This window comes from Stegodyphus dumicola, chromosome 1, assembly GCF_044657685.1.
Source record: "Stegodyphus dumicola isolate Sdum_Otavi_A_Nest chromosome 1, ASM4465768v1".
NCBI classification, from domain to species: Eukaryota; Metazoa; Arthropoda; class Arachnida; order Araneae; family Eresidae; genus Stegodyphus; species Stegodyphus dumicola.
This window is the reverse complement of record NC_140768.1, coordinates 51,792,567-51,817,286: the sequence shown is the minus strand read 5'-3', so window position 1 is coordinate 51,817,286 and position 24,720 is coordinate 51,792,567. Positions and strand designations below refer to the sequence as shown.

Sequence of the window (24,720 nt, the reverse complement as noted above, 5' to 3'; positions counted from 1 at the left end):
CCTTTTTACCTCAAACAAGGAAGTAAAAATTGCCATCTGTTTTAGTTAAAAGGATAACAAATTTTTAATAAATTTGAAAGACCAAATCTCAAGCAAAGAATATTTTCATTTCTTAATTTGCAAAATTTCGGACTTGAAACTCCATATATTGGGGTTTTTTAAAGCCTAAAAATGGTAACATTGAACGCTAGAAACACCCAGCATTATACGAATGTTCATAGAGATTTAAAATGAAATGCTTTTTCTCAATTTCTTTGTCATGAAAAGCTTTTTTTTCCAGAAGGGATGCTAGTCCCGAATGGGATATTAATCTGTTAGTCTTGAAACGCATTTTGCATTGAAAATGCATTATATACGTCAAATACGACAATCCATCAAAGTGTTCAAATAGACTAACTGGCAGGAGGCATGCGGCGTTGCGTGGTAAATTTATGCATGTAAATATTGAAGAGACTACCCTAAGCATGACTACCCTAAGAAAGCCGGCTGCCATAGCCTTTGGCCTTTCTATTAAGGAGAAGATGCAGACGTTTATAAGTACATAATGTCTTTGCAACATGAAGGAACTAAAATACTGTTGAGCCAAATATCCTCTCGAGTGGCTGCTGGAAGGGAAAAATGGAATGAAGACACTCGGATCTGCCTCCGAGAGATTCTGCTTCAGAACTAGGACGCTGTTGGGCAAATTACTACTGTTGGTCTAATAAGAAGCCATTTAATAATAAGCCTTATCCAAAGATAGGCGCAATATTTGCCTTGTAGCCACGATAAAATTCGTGATCTGATATTACTGTTAGACAAGTGAGATAACTCTCAGCAATAAATACTGAGAAGGGTTTAAATGATTAAAAATTTTGAAAAGCTGTGTAAAGGCAACTTCCAAATAATGCTGATCACTACTAAATAACCAGTATAAAAAAATAGGAATTGTGTTTACATATGTAATACTTGCGTTCAAAATATTAGCATACGCGTAGTAATAGTTCGAAAATTGTATATTTGATGGAAATATTTATGTAAAAAGAGAATAACTGTATGTCGCAATGAATTAAAAACATAAAATTAAAAATATATATAATTAATTTAATCAGGTCAGCTACTTTTAGTTTAGAAATTAAAAAGAAATGTGATTTTTCATAAAGGTTTCAATATGATTTTGGTATTTTATTATATAAAACATAAGCTACTATTTCGAGAAATTACGTTTAAACAAATGGACACCCCTTAAATTTCGGGCTGGTTACGCCCTTGCAATGCATATATAAACACAGAGCTTAAGAACATCTTGGAAAATGGGAGAAAAAGTTATCACTTTTAATTAGCATTTTTCATTTTTCGGAAATATTCATCTCAGACCTAAAGGAAAGTTCTTGCTAATCCACGCGATATATGATCTTTCATTTCTTTTTCTTATATAAAAGCAATGCTTATCAATGTAATAAAGCAAATCACCTGAAAATAATTTGCGTGTTCAGTCGACAGATGTTGTTAAAATATATACTATTAGTAATTTTTAAATAAAAGATGTTTCTAATGCCATATGCTACGCCTTTCTGGTGCAGAAATTTTCTATGACTCTGCACTGAATACTACTAGGCTCGAACCCGTTTCCAATCCCTACGTATGAACTGCTACAGGAACGCTTTTTGTATTTCTTCATGTGTAACATGAACATTAACATTAGTTTTTCTTAGAAAATCCTCCGCGAAAGTATTCTCTCCTTAAGGGGTGTTGGAACCCCAAAATCTTCAAAAAATTGTGATTTCGGATTTTTGCATTTTCAAATTCTCTACATTTTTATCTTTCTGAAAATACCGTTTTTTATGAAAATTAGAACTGTAAAAAATCTAGTTTTAATTTGTCATCTTTGGCATCATGGTTTTGATCAATGAGGATTTTTACTTAAAAACGCCTTTTTCTCCAAACGTGATTTTTTTATACTCGATGTACCTTTTCTCAGGAACTACTGCTCACAGGTATTTAAAATTTTTATGACTTATTTATTAGGTTTCCTAATATTTACTGAAATGAGCGTTTTGTGATAAATTTAAAAAAAAAAAAAAAAAAAAAAAATTGTGTGAGAAAAGTGCTAAATTTTACTATACCTAACAAAATATTCTGTAAATTACTCTGAAATTCAAAATTTTTCGAAAGCTCATTTCAGTATAATCAGATAGGTATACTTAATTACACAAAAAATTTCAAGCGTGTATCTACAGCAGATTTTGAGAAAAGGTATATCGAAAATGGCCAGTTTGACATTGTCGGTATAGGGGTTGCTGATACCCCTTAAGCAGATAACCTTTATGTACTTTGCCATAATTGATTAAACAAACCATTGCTCATCCGAAAACTATTCCGTGAATGATGAGGAGTAGGGTGAAATCGTGTATTGCTCTTACAAACAAATTCTCTAAAATTGTAGTGGCGTATTTTAATGTGTAGTTCTTATTGTTGTGCGTATGCATCTTATTAGTTAAAAAAAAAAATTCCCGAGATGGGTAATAAATGGCGCAAGAATACATTATTTATTAATTATAATAGTGGTCGAAATATTCGTAATTGTCAATTATATGAACTATAAATTAAATGTATTTTCAACTATATCAATTAGATTGATCATTTAAATAACAAGAATTTAAATGATTAAGAAATGCGTTTATTGCTTTTAGATCACTCAATTTATACAGTTCTAATTTGAAAGATAAAGATCTTGTATATTATATGGAATAAAATGGCTTTCCCAAACAGCACGCTAGATAAATTTCAAAACGTTGCATTTTATGCTATGCAATACTTCCGAAAAGCACTGATTACGCATACATTATAGTATAAGGTAACAATACAAAAATTTTGGACACTCTGTTTCTGTCAAAAATTGTTTGACATCTATCTGTTGCTTGCGTTATTAGTTTGGCGACAGTTTTGGCACTAAGCTAATATTGCGCCAACGTCTTACCATGAACTAGGAATTAAATGAAATCCCTCTAATATATTAGACTGGAATCCAAAGAAACAGCCTGCTAGTTTTTAACTTTCATGAAGCTATGCCTAAAGTAAACTTGGCAGTATAATCCCTCCTTCCATTCTCTCCCTCCATTTTATTGGGATTTATAGTTTTTTCCTTGGGGTTAAGTCAAGTCGTAAAACAGATCTCAGTATATTATGATTTTAAACAGCTGCTCAATAAATCTGAGTTCTAGTGAAGAATTTCCTTCAGATTATTTTTTCACGAAAAGATATGAAGTAAGTTCTGTAATTGGTAAGAATATTCCCAGAACTGTTATAGCAGTGCTTATTCTTTTTTGCGGTTTGACCGCAGACGATGATTTTATTTGTTTACTTTTTAATGTACGAATATGTTGTTATTAATCTGTTTTTATAAGATGTTTTCTTTTATACTTGCAGACTTATTCTTTTAATAGTATAATTTCGAGTTCAGTTTGTTTCTAAATAAAGCGTACTGCCACGGCACGGAACCAAAATCTTTCAGAACGCAAAAGTAATTATTGTTATTTCCAGGAAATACCCGCATAAAAATTATTGTTAAATATGAAAATACCTACTTCAAATAGTAGCTAAGTTAAAATTATTTAACTTAACTCTTATTTGCGGTCGCATGCCAGTGACCGTGAGGATACACCGCTGACTACTGGTAGTTCTACCCGGGTTGAGATCCTGGCAAATGGGTTCGGTGTATTGGCATTTTTAGGATTCTCCCTAAGTGTGAAGGAAATATGAGGCAGGTTCTCTTTAGCAAGTCCCCCACGAAGGCATGCCTCCCCTTAACGCAGATAGTCCTAGTGCTTTGTCACAATCTAATATATCCAATGCTACAGAATGATTCAAAAGTCGTGCACATCAGACCTTAAAAAATTTCAAAATTGGCTATTAATGACAAGTTGTTAAAATAAATGACACCCCTATGCTGTTACAAATAATATATCATTTGAAATTTCATTTGCAATTTGTGCTGTTAGCTTTAAAAATTGTTTCTATGGTGCAAGGTGGAGATGAAGTTTTCCATTTTGCATTAAACAAACGAATTTTTATGCCTGAGCTTTACTTCACAACGCATTCATACTATTAATTTGTTGAAGTGTTTAAAGAGATATTTCCTAATGTTTGTGAACCCAAAAAGATAATGACTTTTCGCTTGATAACCTGATTTCGAAAACTGAAAGTGTTCATCATAAGAAACGAATTGACCGCCCGTCTCTTCCGAGTTCGATTGAAATGTGCGAAATCAGAAACGCAATACTGCAATCTCCAACCAAATGTATAAGAAAGATGATATCGCAATCAAATCTATGCTTTACGAAGTATGTGATATCGTACTCGCAAACAAATTTTCATCTCCATCTTGCTCCAAACAGTTTTGAAAGCTAACAGCACAAAGTGCAGCTAAAATTTCAAGTGATATATTACTTGCAACAAAGTACAGGAGTGTCTCCCATTAAAACAATTTGCCATTAATATCCATTCTAGAATTTCCACAATTTTTGAAAGTTTGACTCGCGTAACTTTTGGATTATCATGCACTTGCTGCAACTTTAATTTTGGCCTGTTCACGAATCAACGACCGAATGACTGAAGTCACAAAACACCAATAGTTCTCGAGTTTTATTTCCGACTGATTGAAGTTTCTTATGGGTAACGCAATACGGGCTATTTTCCATCAGACATCACTCCAAAACGTTCTTTGTCATGGTTACAGGCGATAACGTCGCGAAGAAAACAACGCAAAGGGAAAACATCGCCATCGAATATAAAGCTCTTCAAAAACATCTCATTTTCAACTAATTAATTTTTGCAGAAAACGCAAAAAGAAAACTTAAGCATTAAAAGACTGAAAATGAGTAAAAATATTAATTTTACTTATAGCACAGCGATTCTCAACCTTTTTTTGCTGCACGCATCTCTTTCATCGTAACTAAAAGGTCATCCCCTCTTCTTTCCAGAACTTGAAAAATACATTCATACATTTATTTAGATTTAAATTATTTTCTGACATGCTTTATAAATAAAACAGAAAAAGTATAGAAATTATTGGTAAATACCAAAACTAGTAAAAAAAGTAGTTTTTTATATTGATAAACTAACTAAATCTCTACATATAATAAAAGAAAGAGTCTGTGTGTTTTTCGTTCGTGCTGCACGTAAGCTAATAGACCCAGGGCTACGAAATTTGGTATATAGGTGCAGCAAGATAAGAGCCAGTGCACCTCAAAGATAGTTTTTTCAAAATTCGAATCAGATTTTTTTTTTTTAATTTTATATTTTTCGATTGTATCGCATCATTTTGAATAGTTTCATTCTTTTAGAAATGTGGTTTTGGCAACAGGTTTTCATTCGATTGTATACTGGACTGCTGACTGTCGAAAATCAGCACCGTTGCCAGTTGGAAAAATGAGGGCGATTATTCTGTGCAGTTTTTAAATTTAATGTTTCTCTTGGATACTAGACATTTATTGAGAGAAGGCAACGGGAAGTTGGTTAATTTATTATTAGGATAATTAATATTTGTATTAAGGAATATTGCTTATTTCATTATAATTTTGTTATATGTAATATTTTTTTTTTAATTTGTGGTTTATTTATTTATTTATTTATTTATTTATTTATTTAAGAAGTTGTTCTGCAGAGTAAAATTCTGCGCAGTTTTTAAATTTAACGTTTGGTATTCTCTTCAGGCAATTTTCCGGTACTTTTAAAAGCCAGACGAAGGCTGGCAGCATAGCTGCTAGTAGGTAAATAAAAGGCTGGTGCCATTTTTCCCCCCTGAAACTTTCTTGCGGAAATTTACCCTTGGTTGAAAACCCCTATTATAGCAGTGAATAGAATTTAAAATTTCTATGAACTAACTATGAAATGTCATTACTTAACCTTTTTTATAAAATTGTATTGGAAGTTTTTTATGCAAAATATACTCTAAAAATATTAGAAAAGGAAAGATGAGTAACTGCGTGAGATTACATATATTAAAATTGTTTTCCTTCACTTTGTTAACCTGATATTATTCTTTTAGAAGAGTTAAAGTTTGTTTTGTTTCAGTTTGTTCATCTTCTTAAAATGTAAGTAACATTTTCATACGCAACGTGTGGTTAATCGGCTGAATTTTAGTTCATTAATTAAGATGAAACATGTCAGAGGGTATTTTATTTGCATAATATTTCAGTAGAGGATTTTGATTTATTGAATTATGGCAAAACATATTAGGGCTATCTGCCTAATGGGGGGATGCATCTGTGGTGCATTTCTCAGGTACTGGCTCGTATAAATGTCATACATTAAGAAAAACAACAAAAATCTCATACAGCCGGATCTCATACATTATTCAGCGACTTTACCGTTCAGAAAATAGTATTTATGGAAATTTTAATTTTGGAATATTTTTTGTTTAACGAGAGAAGTTTATTTTACTACAAGTATGCGAATATATCTTCACGACATTTAAAGCCTGAAATACGTACGTCTGCAATGTTATCGTCATCCGATAATTTGGAGTGGCTTTATATTTTACTTCGATAGTTTCTGCTGTGGTGTTTTAAAATCTGCGATGTTTTTGAACCGTTTTATTTCTGATGTCGATGGTTTATACTGCGATGTTTCCTCCTTTCTTTTCTCCTACGGTGTTTGGTCCAATAAGGTTTTCGCTTTGCGTTATTTTCTTTGCGATGTTTTCGGGGGCCCACTGTGCCCCGCTGAAAAGATAGCACATATTTCCCATCCACTATATTTGCGGTTAAACTAATTGTACGGGTTTCCGATAAATATTTCCTACTCTCTATTATTATTCACTGTAAGAACAAAATGCAGTTGCTTTTTATACTATGGATACATATTTATTCAAATGTGAAATGTGAAACATATTTTTATTTCATATTAGAATCAAAATTATTTTTAAATAAAGCTACTTTTTTATCACTAATAAGCTGCTGACCTTCATTTTGTGTACAATACAGTCCACGAAAACACTCCTCGATTTTATTTGGTTATAAAATGAAAATCTTGGGGAATATTGTATTAATTTTTTTGGGGTAAACGTGTAACAATTCTTAAAATTTCGTGTGATATATGTTTATTACAGGCACTCAGTATGTGAGTTATCATTGAGAAAGTTACGGACATTACGATGCCAGTGCGATGGTGCTCCATCTTGTTAAAGAAGGTAGTCATTAACCTCATTAAGTTGAGCCACCAGTTCCATAACATATCTAAGTAACTGTCTTCGGACACAGATTCACCTTCAAAGAACAAAGGACCATAAACCCGCTGTTCTAATATGAGAAAAAACACATTACACATAGGAGAATCACGTTGTATCTCCAGTGTGGAGTGGGAATTCTCTCATTCTCATATCCGTACACTGTGCTTGTTTACTTTACTATGCAGGTAGAAAGTTGATTCATCACTAAAATTGATCTCCGACAGAAGATTGTCATCATTTTCCAGTAACTGCTGGAGATTCGAGCGGAACTACTCGACAGTAGTTCTTACGACACTCTACTTTTCTCTACTCGACAGTAGTTAGTAGACCTTGGACGATCTTAAGGTTTTAACTTCTGCACCAGTTGCAGTTTATATGGATGAAAGTGCACATTGCTAATCGTGCTTTTAAGGATTTTTAGTTCTCTACTCGCTCTGCGCACTGACTTTTTGGGGCTCCGGAGAAAGGTTTCTCTCACACGATCAACAACTTGCAACGGGACTATTGGTCTAACACCAGATTCACCCTCTTTCAACGAAATCCTTCTACCATTTCAAAATTGACTTGTTTGAAGGTGGTTCTACATCAAATTTGTGTCTGAACATACAAAACGCTCTTCGTTGTGTGGAATTCTAACACACCCCAACTGCGTTGCTGATTGGAAAGCTCCATCTAGAATTTACTGCCCTCTAGCGGAAAAATCAGTAAGTGTTACAACCTGTAGGGAAGAAACAAAAATGTTTTAAGTTACTATACCATCTGACAGCTTACTTACAAACACATTGCAAAAAGTTTTCATTTTACAGTCAGTTCAAATCAGGGAGTGTTTTTGTGGAGACACTGTACTATAGTGTCAGTTTTACAATAACATACGTTTATAAGTTTTTAAATAATCAAGCATTTTATACAATTTTTAATTAATAATCAAATGGTGAGATAATAAATAGTTAATAAAATAAACAGTTTTTTGTTAAATGCGCTCTTGTCATAATTGCTTATTGATTAAATACTGTGTATAGTCATAAAAATTTAACGATTAAAAAATATTCAACGAAAGCCCTTGTTCTGCTGTATCCGTACCTAGATTTTTAATTTTAAGTGTCATTTCTTTAAAATTTAAGTTGGTTTCGAAGTTGATTGCAGGGAGTTAGTTTATGTTCCCTCCCATAGCATTGAAATAAATCAACCAAAATCAAAGATTTAACTTGTAAGTAAAACGGTTTGCTTGTTTGAATACAGCAAAGCACAGGCGAGATGATTTCCTGAAGGTCTTTATAATACAAACTAGTTCATTATTGTGGCTCGTCTCATTTGTCTGATATAATCACAGCAAGCTCGCGAATTCTATCGAATCACAGCAAGAAGTACAAGATTACGTCTGTCGTTAGCATGGGTTTTGAGCACCATATATTAGGTGACGGAAAAACTTTGTCTATCTCCATCCCAATTTAGATGAAGATCACTCGGCGGACGGATCCGAGAATCTTCTATCCCTCTTTCCTACCACTAAACCACTCGAGAGGTCTTTCTGCTTTCTTTGTGTAAGTGCCCCCATGCACCACACACACTATCCGTTTACAAACATCCAGTCTTTTACCGAGATTGGAACCCCAGACAACGAGTGATACAGCAACCAGGAACTCTAACCACTTTACCGATTAGGGATGCAAACTCATTCGTATTTACATTATGCATTTCTGCCAGTGCGGAGAGAAAGGTGACACTGACCGTTATTACTTTCTTTGTGTTAACACAGCAATCTGGCACTTAAAGAAACTAGTGGACTGTGCGTGGGCAACGTAAACGTCCAACACGTTCAAAAATAGAGTACTTTTTGGTAAAATAGAGAAAAATCTAAAGCCACTGCATAAGCAGAAACCATTGTGTGTAACATTATGTTTGAAATGATCAGAATTTAAAGCAGATAATCAGAATAACGTTGTTATCAAGCTAAATAATTCGTGATGGTAATATTATCACAGAATAGAATAGTAAGGCTTGTTTTCATTCAGCAAGAAGTATGAATCTGAACGTTTGTTTCAGGTACTCAGAATGAGGATTAACATGAACTAATTTTGGACAAAAAGACTTTGTAAAATATAGAATTTGCTATTAGTACATAATATTCAACATTACAACTTAGTAGATTTCCCCGCTGTGATGATATGTAATTCCATTTGGTTCACCTCCGTGGTCAGAAACCGTCTTAACGGCGCACTCACTCATATTATGCATAGGGAAAAACTACGAAAGTTTCATTTCAGCCTAACAGATTTGAACCCTAAGAAGTGCGTTTTCATTGATAGCTGGACACTCGTAATGAATTTAAAACAAGGGTAAAAAAAATTCTTGAAAGTTTCATATTTTACATTACGCACAAAGGGACTTTTTTTCCAACCCTTTGCGCGTTACCTTTGTTTATCAAACGTTTCTTTACTCTTACACCATAAAATTCAATTCAACAGCAATATCGCAAAATAATTTAAATGAACATATCTTTACAATTTCTCATACAGAGTCTCTCGCGCTGGAGATATCCCCCCCCGGACAGTTTTGCCATTGCTCGCTTTGAAATCATTGAGTTTGTTAATCAAAATTCCTTGAAAGTGTTATGAAATACGAAATCGATAATAAAACAAATTTCGAATTTCAAATTAGGGCTTCCAGATATTCGGTAGTAGATTACGTTTTTCAAACTTTGATGGCACTAGGTACCGTTGTTTTATCACAATGCGAGAATCATACATACATTTATTCAGTTTCTTCATTATTTAATTCCTTTAAATATAACACAGGGCGATAATGTTTGGTAGCAACAATTTGAGAAGTGAACCGACATTTAAAGTTTTCAACCCAAAATGCCAAAACGAGATTCGCCCTCTGGGGTAGAAATTTGAATCAGAAATACATTTTTATTGATTTATGTTTCATAAAATATATCGTTCTTTTTATGAAATGCTTTCATCACATAATATAATAGGTCATAAAGTTATCCGATCAGATTTAATGCATAATCCGGAAGTTCGGAAGTTTCCGCGCAAGCTTTTTTGGAGATATTAGTATATATAATGCATGAAAACAATTCTTGTGCACTTAGGTCTGTATATGTTACCGTGAAAGACCGAAATTGGACGATGTCGACTTTCACCGGAGAATGTCAACATTCACCAAATACGTCGGTGAAAGATCGAATATTGCTTCGCATTCTTGTACATTCGGACTCTCACTGGTGTATATGGACAATCACGGATATGCTCTGGTGTAGGTCGAAAAGAGAGGAGTATATGTACACGCTGTGATTGCAAAAAGAAGTGTTCCACAAATAAATGCAGTTGTAAAAGCAAGGGCCTCTTCTGCAATTCAAAGTGTCATAATAGTTTAAGTTGTTGCAATAAATAAGATTTGAATCACACAATATAGTAAGTTTTTAATCTTCTATTATTTTCCTTTCGCATTTTGAATGTACAGAGTGTTTTAAGTTCTTATGTCTTTAAGTTCTTATTTTAAGTCTCAAGTGCGTTTTTTATAATAGTTTTATATGTTCAACATTCAGCATTAGTACATAGTGAATGTCGACATTTACCGGTGTAAGTCAGAAATAAGAGTATTTGGAAAATATTTCGGACATACACCAAGCGACTATGTGAATGTTGACATTCACCGGGGAAAGTCGACATTCTCCAGAGTTCGGTGTTTCACCGTAAACATATGTAAAAGATACGTTTTGCGTATGTGTAGTGGGGGAATAGTGAAAAGAATCTTCTCGCGTTTTTTCAGCTCCCACAACTTTATGCGTTCTCTCAAATATCCAAAGTCTATTTATCGTATCATTTTTCCCATTTATCGTATCACCTCAGACTGCCATTTGTAGATTTGTTAAGGAAAATTAACAAAACAATCGATTTTTTAAGACCGATGAATCTTAATATATATTAATTTCTGATTAGGCGTTAGTCTGGGAAGAAATTATAGGTGAAATATTTCATAGAGATTCAGAGCCTCTATGAAAATATACAGTACTTCTAATTAAATTATAAATTTCATAATTCACTAGAATTTTCACCTACTAATAACAAATCTGTAATAAAACATTATTATAGCAAATAATGTGGTATAATACCAACATTGCATATGATTTAGAAAACAAGTTATTAATTACCAAATCTATTTTTCTGATAAATTTCTGAAAAAAAAATGTAATGTGTCTTAATTTTTTTTTAAATTTGTAATATCTAAGTGTTAGATATTGCTTACACGTAGATGTGCATGTATAAATTTTATGCTTGAATATATTTATATTTGGAAATTAGTGTGTTGGCTCCCCCCCCCCTTCAAACAAACGGTATTTACTCTGTAGAGACATTAGGTAACTTTTTGAAGCAGAAGAGATGCAAAATTAGCAACCGCCTTCGCCGGTAATCGAACCACGGACCTCTGAAATACCGGCTCAGTGTGCTGACCACTACACCACGAAGGCACGCTAGGAAGGCGGGAGAAATAACTTATATACTCCCCCTTTTAAAGGGCGACTGGGGTTTTTAGGGGACCCAATCGCCAAATTCTGGGTGAGGAGAATCATCATTAAACACCCTTTTAGTTCGGGCGCCACTGTAGAGACATTAGGTAATTTTTGGAAGCAGAAAAGATGAAAAATTAGCAACCGCCTACCTCAGAAATAACCTTATACCTCTACATTCACTGTACTTAATCTAAATTCCTACTAAGACTATAATTCAAAAACTAAAGTTTTGAAGTTCTACTATTCTAAAGAAAAGAAGAAATCCAAGTTTGAATTTTTGTTTCCAAACTGCGCATTATTCTTCTTCGTGTATAACAAGGAAAAGCAATACATGCTTTTTTCCCCTTAAAATTTTCCTTTCTAACGCAATCGCGACTCCTTCGTTTTACATCTCTTTCCTCTTATCCGAGACTTCATCGACTGCAATTAACAGTGAATTTTTTTGCTCGAACGTATTTGAGACGACCGCATCTAGTACGAAATGTTCAAGGAACTCACGATATCTTAGAATTTCCGTGATATTGTAGTTCATTAAATGCGGATTATGATATAGAATCAGATTTTTGTTTAAAAAATTTGCTTGGCTTTGGATCGACCCTTTTATCTGTCCATTGTCTTTTTATTTTATATCGAGTACAGACTGTCAGATTTTCAAAACAGGAAAGGTCGAAAACGTTAATTGCGTTCTGACCAGGATTCGGACCACGGACTCGCCAACCACTTATACAGGGAATTCTTACTTTCACTTCTACTTAAAGCTAACTGGAGAGAATCACGACACCAAATTGGTCGTATCCAAATGATGACGAATTAGCATTCACCCCATTTTAGTTCGGGCGCCAGTTTCAAGTTACGATATTGGAAGCTTGCGTCCGAATTCGAGTCATGTATCTTCCGATTACTAGCAGAGCGTACTAACAGCACAAGAGCACGCACAGGAGGGGGATGCAGTATTTCCTTAATTACTATGCAATATCTTCCTAACCCTGGGGATATATTTCTTTCTTTTTGTTACTTAATGTTGTTATTACAATTTATTTCTCTGTCAAAAATGCCACCTCTTGTCGCTTAGACCAATAACCAGCAAATGAGCTATTTTGCTTTTGAAACGGCATGCTTATTCCTTGTTTCGTTACTCAGCGCGCCTTGGGCAGCATCACTAACGCCTTCTTTCTCATTACCTGGCGAGACGGGTTGATAAAAAGTATCATTTGAAAATAAATTCTCGATATCTTAGCCACCTTTCAAATGACCTTTTCGCCTTAAAACAGATTTTCTTTCGGGAGGTGGAAATCTACTTCCAGACTGCCAGTTAATCTCCTGCGGTCGTAATTCTTTTTTAGGGGATTTTATGCTTAGCATTTGAAGATTTCCTCTTTTTTTCATATGTATTTCGGAAGGGGGGTAAAGATTTGGTGATATTAAACTCTGGACGAATTTCTTCTCTATATTGACCTTTTGACCGCCGATGGTATTTTCCTCGCAGATATTTTTTCCCTCAAACGACCGGACGTCCCACCATTTTCTCCCCATACTAGGGTTACCAGAATGTATGGAAAGTCGCTGAGGTGAAAATAATCGTAGCCAAATCAATCGCCAAACTACTTGCGTTGTCAATTGACAACAGTGACATTTAATCTACACCAAGCTGCGTATTCTTCAGATCAAGCGCTTTGAAATATAAAGGGAAGCTGGGATTAGTGTAATACTTGTCATCGAAGCCAACCAGAAGAATCCTAAAAATCTGGATGATAAGACCCAACATTTTTTGAAGATATATGTACATGAAGAGGTATTCTCTCTAGATCAGCGGATGGCTTGGCTTATGATGTGTTAATAATGCATTTAACAAAATCATTAACTTGAAAATATTGTGGATTGTATTTCGGCAGATAATGTACTTGCTGCGGCATATCGAATGGAAAATTTTTACCAGGAACCATCAATAAAAATAAATTAAAATTTAAAAACACCAGAAAATAGTATATCAATATGAGTAGCAACCGAATTTAATACACAGCGTACTTGGATAAACACGCACACACACAGGGGGGGAGGGGAACTTTTCTAGAAACTTTAAAAAATGAAACGTATATTATTAAAGGGGGAACGGAGCAAAAACTGTGTGACAGTCAAGATTTTCAAATTCTAATTAAACATACAGAAAGTGTAGATCTGGCTGACCAATAAAGTATATGTTACAGTATCGCTAAAAATCCGTTAAATGGGCGTATTACATTGTTTTCTTTTTGTTAGATATCCTGTAAATATACATTTGTTTTTCGTGTCAATTTTTTCACCGATGAATGAGACTGCCGATTAGCTGGGTGTACAGCACGTCAGCTATTGAGACCCTCATTAATCTCAAACTTGATGCAGACACTTCTGGGGAAGTATCTGAACGGCCTGCTACCCCTCTTCCTTTACAACCAAACCTTTCGAAGGGACTTCCGGCTCAGCAGTATTTTAAATGCGCCCATGCAACGAAGACCCCAAACATCTAACCTTCGGGATTCCAATCCATGCAGCTTACAAACTTCCAAGCCTTCTCCGGGATTCGAACCCAGGTCCACAGCTACGGCAGCCAACAAGGCGACTTTGATGTCGACTATACATTTTCCGCTTCCTAAACGACGATTAAAATTATTGAAATTTAAATTATTGATTGAAAAATTACATAAAGATTTTTCAAACTCACAAAGGAAAGCATTACATAAGGATCCTCTGTCTTATCGACACAAAGAGAAAAGACTTGTACTTTTAGTCACGAAGAAAATAGAAAGCTTTCTGCTAAGCGCTGCCTTGAAAGAACCTGACAATTGGAAATTTCCATAATTTATTTATGCAAAAATTACTTCAACTAACATTGCAAAGTTAAAAAATTTTTCAATGAGAAATCAAAATTTTTTGAAATATTTCTTCTCACCCCACCCCACCGACAGGTCGTTCTTAGGGTTACTCAGTGTATGTAACTGAAAGGAATGGTTCATTACTAAGAAACTGACCTTGCACAGGAGGAACATACCACTTTGTGTTATGACGCACAACTAGCGCCAAACTGATAAGATAGCTGAACATTGGTCATTCATCCAACATTTGTGCCTACCAGTGGCCGAGGGTTAAGATCATTTAACATAAGTAGTTCAATCCCAGTTTAAATTCCTTCGAACGATCTGTTGCACGGGAATTTTCGTGTTTTTCAAATATGTAGTGAGTCAGTTTCCCTTAAAAATCCTCCCTTTTGATCCCCCGTTTTTCCCTAAAGACTTCAGACTAGTTCTTGGGAAATTTATAGCAAATCTTGTTAGTGTGGTTTGAAATACATGGGTCAAATTAAAAGTTTTCCATCAAGGAACACGAATTTTATGTCTGAAAAGGCGAAATTAGCAAGTTTTCGATATCTAATCATAGTTGGAAATTTAATCATTATTTTATTTTAGGATTGCAAAAATTATCCAAAAAAAAAAGCTTCTTCCATAATTTAATTTTCTTGAAGCTTTTCGCATTCACAAAGAGTTATTTGAGTTAGTTAATGACTTTAATTCCAATCCTGTCCTTAATGTTTTTAAAATTCTGTTAACGCATTTTTTTCAATTTTTGTTAGTATTTCTGCCGACAGACGGCGCTACTTTCTAGTCAACTTTACTCCTTTTGGGTATAAAAAGAAATCTATGCGTAAATTAATTGTTATAAAATTATACAGCTTTTGTCTTTATCTCTGTGAGCGAATATTATGCAAATATTGGTTCAATTTTATTAGTTCCAAAAATTTTCGTTAAAATATTACTACAAATAACCCACCGAAGCGTTATAGGTATTTCTTCCTCCTTCTTAGCATGTCTTCGTAGTGTAGTGGTCAGCACATTCGGCGCGTATTCGAGAGGTCCGTGATTCGATTCCCGGAAAGGGCACTGCTCATTTTTCAACTCTACTGCTTTTAAAAAGGGGGAGTCTATAAGGTATTTCTCCCGCCTTCTTAGCATGCCTTCGTGGTGTAGTGGTCAGCACAGTCGGCGCGTATTCGAGAGGTCTGTGGTTCAATTCCCGGCAAGGGCATTGCTAATTTTCCTGCTTCAAAAGTAACCTAATGTCTCTACAGTGTTTTTTCTCTGTTAATATTAACGGATGTGAATCCATGTAGAATATTGAATCATATATTCAGTATGGATTCCCTTTGTCTTTTCTTAGAATTCATGGTGAGTTTCTACATATAAAAGGCCTAATCCGGAGGAAAGAAATATATTTATAATATAAGGGGAGAGACTTGAAAATGACAGAGTTTATGAATGTCCCAAAAGAGATTCACTGAACCAAAACAGGCAAACTTATTAAAAGAAGCAAAAGTCCAAAGGTTGCAGTCAATATGAGTAATGAAAAAACCTAAGAAAAAGAGCGAAGCAGTGGAAGAAAGAGGGAATGGAAGGGGTACGAATCCGAAGGAATGTTAGTATTTTTGTTAAAAGCAGTGCTAACAAATGCACTTGAATGTGCCGAAAACATTTTTACTAAATTTACGATATTTCTGTTTTATACTGGATTTGTGACACTTAATTTTATCATGGGAATGCTTCTGTTACTATAGTTCGATTTTTTTAAAAGCAAAACTTGTTTCTATTATTTTTTGCTCTACGTGCATCATGCTTATATTAAATTTAATCCCCAGCACACATTCATTAAGAACTTCTGAACTGAATATGAATATAAATTCCTCCTCATTCCTTTTCTCGTTTTGTTTAGAAGATAATATAACGTATTTTTTATATATAGTTTGAGTAATACATTATAAAATTTGTGTTTTGTTGCTCGAAATGTTCTAAATCTACACTACTAGTTATTAATGTTCAAACTGGAGTACTGTTGTAACTAGCAGCTCTGATTGCTCAGAAACCAGCCTAAATATTTAAAACGTTCCCTGGTGGATAGATGTGCTTATGATTAGAATCAATTGTTCGAGGTGAATCAAAAATAAAATATCTTTTCCTTCACAAACTTGAAAATCACGTAAAAGCGATGCTTTAGCCGGTTTGGAAATTTTGACAACTCGTTGTTTTGTTTTTGCATTGCGAATAAAATGGCGGCCTAATAACAGAGCACGAATTTGTCACTTTGAGCGAAGGCATAAATCATCGGAAACACAGTTGTGACATGTTGTCTAATAATACATGTAATTTTCCATCCTACTTGAATGTCAAATTAAGTGGGAAGGGCCGAAAGTACTTTTTTATGGCCACAGGGCGCTGTCAAGGTCATGCACGTGGAATTGAATTTTCGGAAACGATGCTCACAATTATAATTGTTATCGATGCATACCTGGACTATGTTCCTCTTTCTGCATTTCTCACACGAGTTAGATCCCATCTTTAGTCGTTCTGTAAAGCCAAAAGTCGATGACAGCACAGTTGATCTTCGAACAGCGCATGCCTCTTTCTACGTGGATGTTTTACAAAAAGTTGGTTGGAATATTTTTGAAGCACTTGTAACAATTTGAAAAATCACTTCCTAAATTAAATGTAATCTCCATTCCAAAAAAGTAATTCCCTATACATATATCCGTCAATGCCGGAGCATATTTCATGACTGGAATGCCTCCTACAAGACATTACCTGAAGTGTAAGTATTGTGTTTCTACGATAATAAGCCCTGCCTCAAAGCTAAGCCCTACTTAAAACCTTCTGCCAGATGGACGCCAGAACTGTCGAATGACCAATCGGAATGCAATCACACAGTGATTGCGCACATGGACGCACGATGATGTGGCACTTGCGCACATGGCAGTTCTGCACATATGAAAACATGATATTTTTTAGCAGATGTAACCAGTTTGGGCAACAAGTGATACTTTCCGCACAGCCTGTCTAAAACAATCAATCAGTCTTATGATTTATTGACGGGATTTTTCCTAAGTAGTGTCAATTCTTGCTGTAAACGTTGTCCTAATTGTTTCTTATGTATTATTAATTTTCTTCGACTTATTTTTTAGACCATTTACGTAAAATGAATTTCACCCTTATTGGAACATCTAAAGGCAAACCATCATAATCTTTGACCAATATCGGTGTACATGCAGTATGTTTTAGATATATAATTATGCATAATTGAAAACTTTGAGTATATTTTTATATTTCTGTGCGAAGAAACATGTACAGGATTTGAATATAATTATTATCTTTAACGTAAGATTTCCTATAACTATAATTTTCTTGCTTACGGGTACGAAGTGAGTTTACGATGAGAAACTATTATGCCTCTCGTCAAAAAATTGTAGAAATTATCTTTATTTTTAAAATATAATCTATTAGGAGTTACAAAAAATAAAAAATATAAGTTTTTTTTAAATATATATATATTATTTTTAATGTAAGTCATTGTAATTGTACAATACTTAGTGATTTGTTTAATAAATACTGAGCATAGTACATATAACAATATCATGTGGACGACAAATAAGGTATTTTAGTATTTCAGATATTTGGAATATAAAGTAAAAGTAGCCAAAAAAAGTTATCAAGAATATCGGAATAAGTATACAAAATTTCATGCTCGAAACCACTTATAAAGATATTGAGCTTTAAAATGTGTTGTATTTTGGGGATATTCTGACTTTTTAAATGTACCTGAAGGTATTTATTATTCTTAATTACCTGATTCCTTAAGGTATTTATTATTCTTTATGCGTTAGCACATACATAACATAAAAATTTAGCTAAAAATCTATATTTGTGCAGTCTAGTAGCTTAACATTTTGTATTAATAACCCAAGTCGCTGTTCCAAGTTATCGAATGATAAGCAGGAAAATGTGTTTTTGTGTGGAACTGATAAACTATACAAACTATTTATTACTCATCCAGCAAAGAATGTTTCTTGTGCGCAAGTGCTACTAACCATGCGCATTTGATAATGAACAGATGTGGCTGTAACTAGTTGGAAAGAAATCTTCCTAAGTTAATATGTTTTGTGTTGTAACGGAAGTATTTACTTGCCTTACTAAAGTGTCATACGAGAATATTATTTTTCGTATGACACGTTTTCTAAATTTAACGTTTATAGTTTTCTGTCGCTTTGCCTTGTCTATCTATCATTCTTCCTTTTTTTTTTTTTTTTTTTCTACACACCTATTTTACAATTGTTCAGATAATATTTAATTTAATAATAAATAAAAGGGGAATAATAATTTGACCCTGAAGTAAAATGAGTGCAATAAGTGAGCTTTTCCGTCGAGTACAAGAAAAAAATCATGGAAGGTTCCTGAGATAAGAATCTTGCAGCTTTCTGCCAGGGTTGACCCTAGACATCTTGCTGCCAATTGCAAGAGCTATAGCTAGCAAATTCTGTCACCCATTGCCTGCGTAAAAGTAAAATGTTTCGGCTCCTATATTCCACCGCTTTATGCGGCCGTATGCGTTCCACCAGCTCTAGCTTCTGCAAAGAGAAGACGTTGGATCACTTGAATGGTCCGAAAATGACGATCATAACACGATACCTTCAGTCAACCTGTGGATGAGGGAAATGCTAAAAGAAGTGCAAGTGTAGATCAGATCAGCAACCATTAATTATTTCCTGAATCGGGAGAAATCATCTGTGATTGGATTGCTGACAAAAAAGCAAAAGTTTCAGTTGTTTGCAAAGCATAACTCTACACTTGCAATGGCACCGCAGTAAGCTATATATCCCCAGAATTCAAACCATCAAAACAATAGATGGATGCTTTTCTTCAGCGATGTGAATGGTCTGTAAGAAGATCGACAACACTATTCAAACTGCAAGATACTGAAGTTATTTTAAATGCTCACCTGCACATTTAATGTAGTGTTTTGTTGATGGCATTGACTTTTCTAAATACAAACTCTCTAGTATGATTGCTATGTATGAAACTGCGGTGGTCAAGGATCTCAAACTACAAAGGATTATAGAGTGCTTCGTCAAACTGCATTGCCTCCGATTACGAAAGTGCACGTTACCTGCATTTTGGCAATTAATCTCTGTGGAAAGAAAGCCCCGCCTCTATTCATCACAAAGGGAAAGGAAGCTAAGATTGAACGCATTTCAGGCAAATATGTCCTTGTAATTTAAAAAGAATGGTACGCATAAGCAACTACAAAGAAGTGGATCCATTTAATTCTGTTATTTATTTTACGAAGTCGTTAGTGAAGTCTAATCTGCGATTCAGCCTGCATTGTACTAAAGGCATGAAGATCTTCTATGCAGAAAGAAGAATAGATCAAATAATGAGTTCCGGAAGAATGACTGCCTATCACCAGACTCCTGATATTACGTTAAACAAGCTATTAAGAAACATAAAAATCAATAACGCACATAGAAATCGATGTAAAAGGGAGAAAAATCAACATGGAAAAAACTTTATGAAGCATCGCTTGCGAAAGATCGTAATTTAAGTGAAAAATGTGTATAATAAAATCACTGATAACTGTGTTGTCAATACCCGCAAGTAGGCTTCGTCAAGTGCTCGTTCTCAACATCAGCGGCAAATTCATGTGTTTGTTTGAGTATGTATGCAAGACAAAAATGTACGTAAAATCAAAATTCTAACTTAAATTTGCCGTAACGCTTTAATTCTCTATATTAATTTGGATATTTTGCTTCTCCATCCTTTTTTATAATGCTGAATGAAGCAGTTAATACGCAATGAATGTCAAAAATCGTAATTAAAAATCCAGATCCTTTTTAAACCAGGCCTCCAAGTTGGATGAGGCACTTGCTTTTCCTCTTCGACTCTGTCAACTTGCAGCTCTGGTTGCACCATCATGACTTTCAAATATTTATGTTATGACTTATCTTACTTGTCTGACCTAATCGACAAGTCCACGAATTTCATCCTGGCAAGGAGCTGAAGACAGCATTTATCGTTGGTATGAGCCTTAAGTACAATATAAGTGACAGTACCACCTAGCTCCGTCTCAATTTTGATGGAGATCACTTCGGGAACGGATCGGAGGATTTACCACCCCTCTGTCTCTACCACCAAACCATTTGAAAGGACGTTCGGCTCGCCGTGTATTTTAAGCGTCCCCATGCCGCACATAAGCTTTTCCATTCTCAAACCAACAACAGAATTTTTGCAAGAAACTGAGTTTTTTGTCATCAGGTGCAGTAAATACTTTGCTGTCATCGCATTTTACATCAAGACCTTTGTTGAGATGACTCACATTCATATTATTCCACCATTTTCTGATAAGCAGCCGAAATTTTGTTATATCCTGCCAATTATTAATACAATATGTTTCTACCTCAATTAACTGAAACGGAGTATCATTACTCTCATGCACGATATTTACAGCAAACTTCCACATTTTGTTTTTTTAAACTTAATGGATATAAACTTTTGAATGACAGCTTATGGCTCATTTTCACAACAGAGATCACCTCCTTATAATATTGTTGCGAGAGAACTTGGTAAAAGGTTGAATGCACATAGAACCGACGATAGTTTCATAACATTTATTTTACCTAAATGAACACTTTACATTTCTTGAATTTTCCACGAAAGCACTCGTACAATTCTTCTCATTATCACAGAGCACAATCAGTAGTTACACTCCAAACTACTGAGAACGTTAAACACACAACGCAATGCAAGGCGGATATGGTTACAGTTACATATAGGAATCAATTACATTTATTCAGTCACAATACCAATATCAGTTATACAGGAACCGAACTAAAATGTCGCCATGTTTGACGACAAAAATTAGTCGCCAGCTTGGCGATATCTTGCCAATTTAGCGAGATTGGCATTTACCTCAATGTTTAAAGACTTGGCCTTTAATCTTATTTTTCCGGCAGAGCTTCGTTCCTTTCAAGCATTTCATGTTAGATTTAAAAAAAAAAAAAAAAAAAACCTCAAACGCGTCTAGTGAAACAACAGTTGTCGCAAAAACTGATCACCGACTACATGGTAGCTGAAAAAAAGTCAACTCTAAACGACTCTATTTTTTTAAAGCTACATGTGAAGTTTTGTGCGTTTTTTTTTTATGTGGTCCCTATCCCACTGCTCAAAAAACAGGTTTGAGTGTACTATAATTTCACTAAAATTGTTTACATATATAAAAAATTCATAACAATATGTATTTCTTAGAGAAGATTATTTAATCCTTATATATATTCATAGATATCGAGATTAGGACAAGAAAATACTGATACCTCTGGAAATTCTGATACCTCTGGAATACGCGCCCAGCGTACAGACCACTACATCACGAAGGTACGTTAAGAAGGCGGGAAAAATACCTTATAATTTAATTATTTTTTAAAAACTCTAGAAATTATATCTGTTTGTATATTTACTATATTGCGAAATAATTAAGAAATTTATATAATTAAAAATATAATTCAGTGAAATATAATAAAATATTTAACCAACAAATTGTACAATTTTAAAGCAATTACTGCCTTTCTGAATAATTTAAATATTTACTTATTTAATTTTTTAATAATACTTCTGTCTGACGCAATTTAAAACGCATTTAAATTATAGGTATCCAATTAATAATTTTTCTAAATGTTTATGCATTATTTTATTTATCTAAAGATGTTTTAACGCTGTATATTGAGTACTAAATGCAGACAAGCAGCTTTTTAAGAACTTCGTTTAATTTTATTTCAGCATTGTTGGCATTCTTTTGACTAAGCAAATTTCCGCAAAAGGTACATGCACTTCTTTTATGATTTTCACTGAAAAACATTTTTTGGTCCGTTAATAAAACTATATTACTAGAGCTTGTCTTTAATTTCCGAAATGTTTGGATGTGAATTATAACTGCATGTATCGAACGTTTAAATGTACCTTCAGTTATCTTTACTTATTTAATAACCCCAATTAGCAGTGCAGTAATATAATTATCTTATACATCCCCATAGTCTGTAAGTAGCAATCTTGTAATTTCCTGATTTTAAAGTATGCTGGTCACTGTTCTTTCCTGAAGGCCGCCGGTAAATTCAGCTGTTATCTTAAGATTGACTGTTATTGGGAAACCTGTCATTGCAAGAGACAAGTTTATCTTTTTTCTGCTCAATACAAATCTGAGTCGCGCTCTTGTTTTATTGCTCGGTAGATAACATTTGCGAAGACTGCGTTGCTCATTATCTAAAATGGATGTGATAAATTGCCTAATTTGAAAACTCTTCATTTAATGTGATACCAAAAAAAAAAAAAAAAAAAGTTTCGGATAACAGTTTGCAAGGGAATATTTAAAAGTCATTAACCTTTTCGAATTTGTACATGTTCGTATTTGTCGAGCAAAATATCTTGACCTATGGACACATTTAAGAGTCGTAAAAAGATCTGTGGCCACTAAATATTATAGCACACAATTTTTTTGTCATTATAATTTTGTTTAATAGAAATTATGTTATAAAATTCATTCATTAGAAATTTGTCATTGAATTTTTGTGGTTTATAAACTGCAGTCCAGATGCCTGATCCATAACCACAAAACGATGCAATGAACATCAGTTAAACATTGTTCCTGGCTGTTACAGATATTTAATGGGAATTCACAGGGGTGTAAACAAACTGATGAACACTACTTTAATAGATAAAAGAACATATTTTAATAGATATTATTCTATTATTACTATAGATACTAATATTATTCTATTTTAATAGATAAAAGAACAACATAGTAGACGTATTTGTATTACAGTGCGTATTAGAATGTGAAATAAGAACTTTTGAACGCAGTAAGTATTCAGGGATATTTAATCAGGGTTCGTTTTAATCACAAATATTTAAAATAACTGTTCAATTGAACAACCAGCAACTGCAAGACACCCATCACACAGATGACTGATTTTGTTTGAGATATGCGAAGATATCGTCGCCAAAATTAGCATAACTAGAGCAGAAGTACGTGACTTGCTAGGCATCTTCCAAAGCTTATGCTAATTACTTAGTTGTGTGATGCCGTTGTATTGCAGTTAACGGTCGTTCATTTGAACAGCTGTTGTAAATATTAAACACGGTTCCTTGTAAATATCCATTATTAAAATGACTTATCTTTTCCCATGTTCGTCGTACATACCGGGTTTCCGCGTTTCAGCTCCAGATCTTTGATTTTTCCGAGGTGGGTTAAAAATATAAAACTGTTCTCCTCGCCCGTCCTCCTTTAACTTTCTCTAACAAGTTGCAATTTGTTTAATAAACCGAAAATAGGTAAGATTTGAGATAAAATGTAAATTTCATTTTAAACTAAGAAATTCTGTATGGGCCAATTTTTGTTATAAAATAAAGATACATACCAACAGTTACGTAATTAAAAACCCGAGCGACCCTTTCTAGGGTGGGCACTCTCCTTTGAGCTCGCCTTCGGATTCAAGCATGAGTGCTTCTAATCATCCAATCTTCTACATCTTTCTTTTTTCCGTTCTAGGAAGATCGGCCACCTCCCAAAGCTTCTCACCGCTCCGTGTTCATCACATATAGGATATATATATGCCTTCGTGGAAGACGTTTTTTACAGGAAACTGGCTCGTATTCGCATATCTGAGAAAACCCGCGAAAACCAACCATGTAGCCTGCCGGTTCATCTGGGTTTAAACCCAGTATTCATCGGTTTTAACCACTCGGCTACTGGTGAGGATGAATAGGATTTCCTTTAATTTTTTACAATTTCGGTCGGACCTTTCCTTAATGCGACGGAACGCGAAAGAATAATATCTTCCTTTTGAATTTATGTATTTACTCTATTGATTTTTCGAAGAATATTAGCCCAAATTTTCGGATGATAACACATTCAAAATTTTTCACAGCATGTAGCAGATGTCCTGCCTCATAATTTGATTCCGCATTATGAGAAATATCCTTAATTTCTTTCAAGGATTTTGCTACCTCCGATAAATTCACTAGAAGGACTTATTTTGCCAACCATCTCATCTGGCTGCTTCCTTTTAAATTGGATTTTTTACATTTTTTCATAATATCCCACCCATTAGTGGATCCGACAAAAAAGCAAGACACTTTCTGGATACTTCCAA

General features: G+C 34.2%; 1 protein-coding gene across 2 annotated transcripts in view; it reads left to right on the top strand.

Annotated features, from left to right (window-relative positions):
• Positions 1–24,720, top strand: part of LOC118191059 (ankyrin repeat and BTB/POZ domain-containing protein 2) — a 224,805-nt gene that overhangs the window by 42,148 nt on the left and 157,937 nt on the right. Inside the window, exon 2 of one of the 2 annotated variants that reach the window (XM_085814378.1) lies at positions 21,857–21,949. The exons of the other annotated variant lie outside the window; for it this stretch is intronic. The gene's annotated coding sequence lies outside the window, so the exon portion shown is untranslated. The remainder of the gene's footprint in view (positions 1–21,856; positions 21,950–24,720) is intronic. 2 annotated transcript variants of the gene reach the window in all.